At 33.8% G+C, this 9710-nt stretch overlaps 1 pseudogene; it reads right to left on the reverse strand.

Annotated features, from left to right (window-relative positions):
• Positions 1–475: 475 nt before the first annotated feature.
• Positions 476–6771, reverse strand: LOC145139754 (peroxisomal nicotinamide adenine dinucleotide carrier-like; annotated as a pseudogene).
• Between the last annotated feature and the right edge of the window lie 2939 nt (positions 6772–9710).

Genomic DNA, 9710 nt, shown 5'->3' on the forward strand with positions numbered 1-9710 from the left:
AAAAGATTTATTTTCCACCACTTATTTTTGCAGGCGGGCAAGAATTTGAGAAAAAATATTATTTGTTTTTTAGACGGTTTTATGTATAAAAGTCTCATTATTTTTGAGAATTTTTTTACCACTACAAGAAGCGGGACCTCTAGGGACGACAAATGTCGTCTCTATAGGTTCCAGAAGTCGTGCCTATAGGTGTCCGAGATGACATGTCGTTCCTATAGCTCTCGTCACCATAGCCCCGTCGCAATAGATCTTTTTTGCCATCGCTATAAATACCGTCGCAATAGGTAGCCATTGGAGACAACATGTCGCCCTTTTTTGGTTCGTCGCTATACGATGCTAGTCTCCACAGATAAATCTATAGAGACGACACATCGTCTCTATAGGCGCGTCTATAAAGACAACAAGTCGTCTCCATAGATACAACTATAAAGATAACATGTCGTCTCCATAGTTAGAGATATATAGTAAATACGTTTCATCCTACAGCAACAAGTTTCACAATTGCACCTACTAAAAATACTTGTTCACACACCAAAATAGAGTGATTTTGAAACAATATAAATTAGTATAATCAATGAATTAAATAAGATTGTTGTTTTACCTAGAGAGAAGAAACTTTAGTTGAACTCTGTTTTTTATCAACTCGTTTCTTTTTGAAGTGCTTTATAGATCATGAACAGGATTGATGGATTGCACACCTGGCATGTAATTTTCATCCTTATTGATATGCTTTGAGGATTTATTTAATGATTAATTAACCTAACCATGATTAGATTCGGGATGATGCGTTTCCAAAATCCTCTTATTCAAGCTTCATTATAAACCTCATATGCCTACACATGGCAGAAAATCAAAACTTGACTTAAAAAGACATGATGTTAAAAACATTAAACACATATATGTTAATATTTAAGATTACCAACCGCTTGCAATCTCCCATAGGGATTACGCTTCACAGAATCAAGTTTATGCAACTTATCATGCAATGAAGAGCTTTCTTTGCTTCTAGAATCTTCTGTTCTGCTAGAGTATGTGTCTAAAAGACACATTGAAAGTTTAGTTGTGTATTGATTATTGATAGGAATTAATGTATAATCTCAATAAATTCTAAACTATAACATTTGAGTAAGTTGTTATTTTGTACAAGTACCTGCCTATGTGTCATAAGAACCCATATTGGGTTTGTAAACAATACATTCAATGCCCTGAAATATAAGGAATTTGTTATCATACAAACAAAAATCAGTTGCACATAAATAACTTGTAAATTTATACAAAATACCAAAAACTAATATAGCATTTGTATAAAATGATTTTGTAAAATGATTTGGTGTAATTACCCTGCTAATGCTACCACAACAAGCCAGAACAACATGCTAATAATAATAAATCCCTTGCAAAGAAACAAAAGAAGATTGTTATGTTCATGTAACAAGTGACATTTATGAGAAATGACATGCCAAATGAATTGAAGTGTAACATGTGATGTAGCAGTTCCAAGAAGAGAAGGCTTATGGTCGTTGTATAATCCTCCAAGACCTTCACTTCTTATAACCTCACTACTAGAAAAACAGCTTTTCACGACGCGTAATGCGTGTCGTAAAACGCTCAGACGATGCGCAAATGCGTGTCAAGGAAGGCCCTGTCATAACGAGAGACGACACGCTTTTGTGCGTCGTCTATAGACGACACGCATTTAAGACGCACATTTATGACGCAATGCGTATCCTTATAACCCCTGTCAAGAAAGGCCATGTCATAAATGAAGATGACATACATTTTTGCGTATCGTAAATTTAAATGTTTAAAAAATATATATTTATATATTTATTAATTTTTAAATTTAATTTGCATTTAATGTCTCATAATAGAAATAAAATACCATATACAAAAAATACAATCCATTGCATAAAATTTAATGTCATACAATTTTATTTCTTACAAAATATAAATTTGCATTCATCTAATCTACTCTGTGTTTCATACAAAAAATCTATTTCATGCGGCTTCTTCCATTTCTTCTATTAGCAACTTCCATCATTAGTAGTACAACTAACAATTGAAATGAAGAATGCAATACTTGTATATCTACAAAAAACTTGAAAAAAACAACAAAGATTTAATGTTTATATATTGCAAGAACATATTGAATGCATAAAATAACAAGAGCTAATAGGAAGTCATTTTCTATTCCCTTCTCAGTATGTGATGATTGGGGCTGTTGATTGCAACAATTAAGCATCTGCTTATGATGAAAGTAGATACCATTTTCACAAAAGAGTTGCCTTTATCCAACAAATTGGTAACATGTCTCAATGGTTAATTTGAAAGAAAAAATCTTTATGAAGAAACTGTCTATTGATTAATTTTCTACCCTAAAGTTCAAAATTACATTTCTACCCTAAAGTTCAAATCTAAAAATAAAATAATTCAAAATTACATTTCTCAAATAGGTACTGTTGTTGTTAGGAAGTTGCAGACATTACCTTTCCACAAGTTGCAGTAAAGGAAAGCATGGAGGAGCAGAGGGAACCCCTATGGAACTCATCTACATTTTGTGTAGAGGTGAATCCAGGCAGAAAATGCAAATCAGCACCACTTTCTGCTTCTGCTGCAAGCAATAATATGGAGCGCGACCCAAGACAGATGGGGCATTCATCAACTTTAGTATCCAGCCGCAACTCATGACCAATTCATCCATCAAACATACAATCAGCACTCAACAAACCCACTCCACTACCCTCTCCAACAGCAAGTCAAATTAAGCATCATCCAAGTGTTAGTGCCAAAAAAATCAAAAGATATTGTTGCTACTTTTTTTTTATAAAAGTGGTTGAACTGAGAAATGATGTATGTCTGGTTAAAGTGTTGTATACATAAGAATTGTTTCTTTTCTAAACTGAATAAATCTTCTTAAAAGACTAAAATGACCATCTTATCCTTACATTACAACAAAAAAATTCACAACATTCATCAATTTTAACGTGTTGGGAGGAGAGCAATTAGGTAAAAGGATTGAGAAATTCATACCCACGCTTATCTTAGCAAACTTGGTTTGGAACACCTGCACAATAAAATATAAATCATCAAAAGAGTAAATGACTATCTTACCCTTACACTGAAAAGTCAAAGTATGGATTTAATATGAAACATGGGTATGATTATATAAAAAACGGACCTTGAAGCCAATGTCACCTGGATTGAAGTAGAATCTCTCCTGGTATCCTGAAAAAAAAAACAAGGGACTATTTATTTTAATTAAACTTACATAAAATATAAGAGATTTTTGCTTATTTAATAAATGATAAGAATATATTAAACCTGGTCCATCTAGGCTGTGGGATTTTCTATATATTCCAAGAATAGTTCCAACAACATCAATTATGGCTACTGAGTTGTAATGTGCATTATTTGCTTCCTCAAAGAAGCTCACAGGTGTGTGTGTGTGTGTGTATATATATATATATATATATATATATATATATATATATATATATATATTACAAATCATAATTGAATGAAATGGGAGTAAAAAAATTATATTATTTAGTATACAAATCATACAAAAAAAGTTATGTAATTTAGTCTATGATTTATGTTATAAAACAATTGTGATAGAAGCCAAAGAACCTACTTTGCAATTGTAAATTTGTGATGGATTTTGTTCCAGTTCCCACATCGACCAGGTGAAAGAAATAAAAAAAAACTTTTGTTCCAATAAATAGATACAAAAGACTTAGAAGTTGGCAAAGATATCCCACATCGGCCGAGAATAAAAAGTTTCAAGGCTGATGTGCTTTTTAAAAGGAACCCATATGCCTACCTTTCTATTAGTGCCGAATGGTTTTTACATTGGGAAGTCCGGTTTTCTCTGGTTAAATCGTTACCGTTTTTTTATGACCTGCCCGGTTTTTTCCGGTTCCAAAACCAGCGGTTTTTAGGAGCTATTGAATTGGATTTGTTACCGGTTCCCATTTAAACTGATCGGTCCGGTCCAGTTTTCAAAACATTGCTTGGAAGAATCACATGTTTTTTCCCTCTTTGAAATAATGATGTGTACTGTTCAAAGAAAACCATACATTAAGTACAGACTATAAAGAGATAGAAATAGAATAATGAAACATTTGATTAGATGAGTGGTAATGAACATACCATATATAAGAAATTTTGAAGAAAGCATTGAAGACAGATGCAGTTTCTGTATATGAAAATAAGCATAAATATTTTTGCTTCATTTTCTTCAACACTTTTTAGAATAGCACCACATGATCCTATTCCTATTCCTACCACATCCCCATCATCAACTTCTACACCTACTTCCATTGTCTCTTCTACCTGCTGCAGTTGCACCACCTCAATTCTGGAAATGGTATACCTCAAATCAGATGGAAAACCTGCATTCATTGATGAAGGGCCAAATTTATTTAATTAAGAACAACATTTATATCCAAGGGGACATTTAACTAATAAGTAAAGAAGAAAGAAAGCTTACAAGGAATTATAGGTTCCATGATATAACCACAAGACCTGGTGCTAGTGTTTGGAACTTTCATTCTTTTGCCTACAAGATGATGATTAGGATTAGTGATCAATAGCAGTCTTAAACCTTAAACCTCTTACTGTTGGAATCAAGAAATAGATTGCATACAGGTTAGATAAAAAAATACCTACAAAAGGCCTCTGGTCTTCTCTTTTTAGAAAGCAGAAATACATGCATTTTATATCTTCAAAATCAGAATGACAGAATTAGATAGTATCTGTAAAAAAATAGCACAAATCAGATTGTATAATTGTACATCATCCACAGAGAAATAATTGATGCCTATAACATTAGAACAATAGCTTAACCAGTACATAATCACAGTCCACAGGACCATAAGTCCATAATTAGAGAAACCAAAACTTCACATTACTGAAATTATACTATTTTGAAATTAGAAGTAGACTAATAAACACTTTGGGATCTATGTATTTGACTAGTAACTAAGAAATAAAGCAAAAAAATCATATTTAGAGAAAAATCAGAAATCGACAAATCAGTTCTTAATTCTTCATATTGAGATTTAAATCCATACCAACAACATAAAAATCAAAAAGTTATTACTAATCAATTTTCTTCCTTCCCGTGACTTATTTTTCTTCTGATGTGGGCATTTCATCATTATAGATATGCTTTACAAATGTTGATCTTCTAATTTGCACATGAAGTATGTATAATTGGTTTTTTTAAAACAACAAACAAGAAGGAAGAAGAAGTATAATAAAAAGAAAGAGAATACAGAGAAGGCAAAGACAAGAAAAAGAACATACCTTGGAGAAGTCATTTCTTTTCCCCCTGTAGAAAAAACTCTGGAGTGTGATTTCAAATTCAGAAAATTCCATGGAAAATTCTTGGAAGAGAGACTGATGATGGGATGCATGGTTAGTGGTGTGGAGATGGAGGTTATGACTGCTGAAGAAAGTTTTTATGGAGGGATCGATTTTGATGCAGAAAGTGTTGGGGAAGCTGGGATATCAATTTTTTCTAGGGTCGTGTCAGATGGAGATGGTGACTCCAAGGACGACCAACCCTAGTATATCGATGATGGTGGGGAAGCCGGCAAACGAAGATGAATCTTCCACCCATGCTCTGGTTCGTTTTGCTTTTGTGAGAACATGAACAAAAAGCCCTAGAATTAGGGAGGATGTATTTGAAGAGGGAGATATGAGAGAACACAGATGAAGAGAAGAAGAGGCGCGTATGAGCCTGAAGTCCTGAACAAAAAGCCCTAGAATTAGGGAGGATGTATTTGTGTGGAGCTCGTGTTGAATGATTTGTGAAATCATGAGAAACCTTCATCACCGGGAAAAAGAGATTGTAGATGGAAGGGAAAGTGGAGATAGAAGTGAACGAGAGATGGAGACGGAAACAACCCTAAATCGCCATGACGGGGTTTTCAAAATTTCTAATTTTTTGGGAATTCCTTTTCCCGCTGCTACTAAAGATGAAGATGCGCGTTTCATTAAAAAATATAAAACGACATGATTTCACGACACACTTTTTATGATAGTTGCCCTCCGCGTTTTTATTTTTTTTGTTGTGACACTAATTTTAGGGCACACAAAATTGCGCGTCCTAAATCCTTCACATTTTGGGAGAGCTGACATTATTTTTAGGGCACACACTTTTGCGTATCGTAAAACAACGCATGTCATGGTTTGTGCATCATTAAAGGGTATTTTTCTATTGAAACTATTATGTTACTACGTTTGAATGTAGAGGACATGATCCATAACTACATAATCAATACAACTTATTGATGAATTCAAGGGTGTTGCAATTGATAATTGTGAATGTAAAGGAGGCATATACTGTTGGTCTTGTATTAAAGTTCATGCAATTGTTTAAGTAAACAACACTTCAAAACAGCAAAGAGGATCCTTTCATATATTGCTCGAACAACATCTTATGGAATTTGGTATTCAAGGCAAGAACAAATTGAATTTCTAGGCTACTCTGATAGTAATTGGGGAGGTGCATAAGGAGATATGAAGATTACAAATGAAAATTACTTCATTATTGGATTGTGATCATAGAAGGCAAAACAAGTTTATGATGAAAAGAAGAAGATAAACATGAAGCATTTGAATAAGTGTACCACCAGACGAATAGGAAGTAGACAGAGAGAGTAAAAGGGAAGGAATAAGTACCGATTGGAGAGGATACATGATGATTTGAGCAATGATACCTCCGCCAGCTCCGACAAGGCCATTCACGACGGTGTTCGACATTCCTCTCCGTCGATGATTTCTGTGAGAGCTATGAAACCATAGAAAATCACAATTCCAGTTTCAAACAGATAATTGCTAACATAAACCCCAATTCCAGTTTCTAACCGATAATTACTGACCTAGGTCGACAGAGTGGGGCTTGTAATTGTTAGAATTCGTAACCGGAGGTGAAAAGGAAGCCGACAGTTGGAATCTTCGGTGTTGAAGCTAATCGTCGGTGGTCTTCGGCAACTAGCATGAGGATCAGTGGAGAGAGGAAGAAGATTTTCCGGTAGTGGGAGGTGAGGAAGTCGCCAGGGGAGAATCTTTGATCGATCGATCGATCGAGACCGATGATTGATTATTGAGCGTGCGTGAATGAAACGAAGGGGGTTGTTTTAATTTTGGGCATAGAGAGCTATGGGGACGACAAGTCGTCCCTATAACCATCCCCAAAACGACGTCATACCTTTATTTCCGTCAAACAATTTAAAAAATATGTTATTTTTTATTTTCTGTTATTTATTGGAGCGATAAGTCGTCCCCATAGGTGTTTCAAGAACGCGCCAAATTCACTTTCGTTCCTGCCTAACATGTTGAGACGAGAGGTCGTCGTTGTAGCTTCAAAAGTCAAAAATAATTAGTCAACTTTATAGCAACGACATGTCGTCCCTGTAGGGCGACTATAGCGACAACATATGTCGTCCCTATAGATCTCGTCTCTATAGGTGCTTATTCTTGTAGTGTACAAAGTTTTAACTTTTTTTTAACAGAAAAGTCCTATTATATTAGGAAAGTACATAATCTGTCATTTTCTGTTAAAATAAAAAAAAATCGTTAATTTGGACAAAATATTAAATAATCGGGACTTTCCTATTAAAAAAAAAGATTTAGAATTTTATCAAAATATTTCCCAAAATATATTAAAATGTGGGCTTTTTTTTTTCTGCATAATATGTGAACTTATGACATTTCTAACTTTTAGCATTTAAAGTTTGTCTTTTTTTTTTTTTTCTTTTTCTTTTACGGTTTCAGCTTCTTCGTCTACTTTTTTTCTTCATTTTTTTTATTTGGTTTTTTTTGTTTTTTTTTTTTGTTTTCAATTTGCTTTGTTTTGGATTGTTTCTTATTTTTGGTTGATTTTATTTTGAAGTTGAACATAATTATTGTAGATTTTAGGAACATAATAGTTTGTAAATATGATAATAATGATGGTAGTATTGACTTTACTATGGTTGATGCTGATAGATGACAATTTCATTTAACCTGCATATCTAAAAAAACAAACAATTGTTTTTATGCATACTGCATGCTTCTAGTCCAAATTTTCTTTTGCATACATGAAGTGAAAACAGATTGTAGACAATTTACACCTTAAAAACAAACCCGTAATTTTAACTTCGGAGTAGAATGGGCCATTTAATCTCAAAAAATATCAGTTTTAGTAATGGAGAGTGACAAATTTCAGATAATATCAAATTATGTTACTAATTTGTGTGTAATCTAGTAAAACATGTAGTTTCAAACACATCATAACCCGTCGCTATCCATCACAAATGTTTAGAAAGCTGGAAGTAATTATTGTGGGAGACCGTCGCTCGTAACATCATACGCGTGTTAGAAAGTCTTTTTTTTATTTTTATTTTATTTTATTTTATTTATAGTGAGGTCAAATATATATCTTTTTGCTATTATCCTTGATATGAAAATCTTCTCAGGATATTGATATTGTGTTCTTATATGGGAGCGTCCTCGTACCTTATTCACATGAACTAGAAACAGAAAATCCACAGGTAAATATAAAGTAACTGGAGATCAATGACACAAGGGTCCCCAGCAGTTTATCCAGCTCTTACTTGGCAGTTTCAGGTGAAGACTTGGTCCATCTCTTCTTGGCACGTTTTGAGGGCTTGGCAATATGTATATCATGAAAGTGACTGGTCTACAATTTCAGAGAGAACACCCAACATGCATGTACATTACACAACACTAGGAACACAAAGAACCTAGTAGTTTCTTATAACAAGACAATTTTACAATAATAATAATAATAATAATAATAATAATAATAAACTTAAATTATTTTTTTCTAAACTATCATATGAAAATATACGGAATGTATTGAAAACATCTTTTATTATTGAAGTAGATTTGGTCTTTTTTTACCCCTTATTTGTCATTGCACTCTTTAAGGCTTTCATTTATACCCTGATTATCCTATCATTTATACCTTGATTATCCTAGAGGTGCACATTGTGAACCGAGTTTTTTAATGATCTATAAGAAAAAACCGGTTCAATTTTTTTGAAGACCAGTATTGAGAAATACCGAACCACTAGTTAGGAAGTTAAATTGAAAAGCGATTTTTTAACCAGTTTTTTTTTTTTTGAAAAAAGCCCAACTGAACCGATTTTGAAACCGAAAGAAACAGATTTTTAATAAAACTGATGCATTTTAAGGAGTGCCCAACAAAGCGTATTGAGCTAATTGTGAAATAATCTCAAGCTTCAAACTTACTATTTTCCAATAACATAATTGAATGATATGTTGTTGATTTTAGTGTCACCATGTCATTTTATGTAATTGGAACTAACATGTGAACTAAGAGACTTCATAATTTGTACTCTAATATATGTACGAGTTTGTGCGGGGTGCACGCATGTATAAGATCGAATTAGAAGTCAGTTCGACGACAAGTCGGGGTCCGGGGTTTCCAAAGGGGCAGCGCCCCTTTGGCGGGGTATAGGGGTAGCGCCCTTAGCGGGGTCCAAGGGGCAGAGCCCTTGCCTGGGGTCCCGCTAAGAAAAAACATAATCCCGTTTATTATATAAACGACTCTTCTCTTTGAGAAGAGACACACATAAATCATTAGTTCTCTTTTTTCTTCACACGAACATAGAATCCTACTAGCAATTTGGCTTACGATTTCTGTGCCTAGATTCGTAAGTGTCCTCTTGGAT

The sequence above is a fragment of the Lactuca virosa genome, chromosome 9, assembly GCF_052849685.1.
Source record: "Lactuca virosa cultivar CGN04683 chromosome 9, Lactuca_virosa_CGN04683_v6, whole genome shotgun sequence".
NCBI classification, from domain to species: Eukaryota; Viridiplantae; Streptophyta; class Magnoliopsida; order Asterales; family Asteraceae; genus Lactuca; species Lactuca virosa.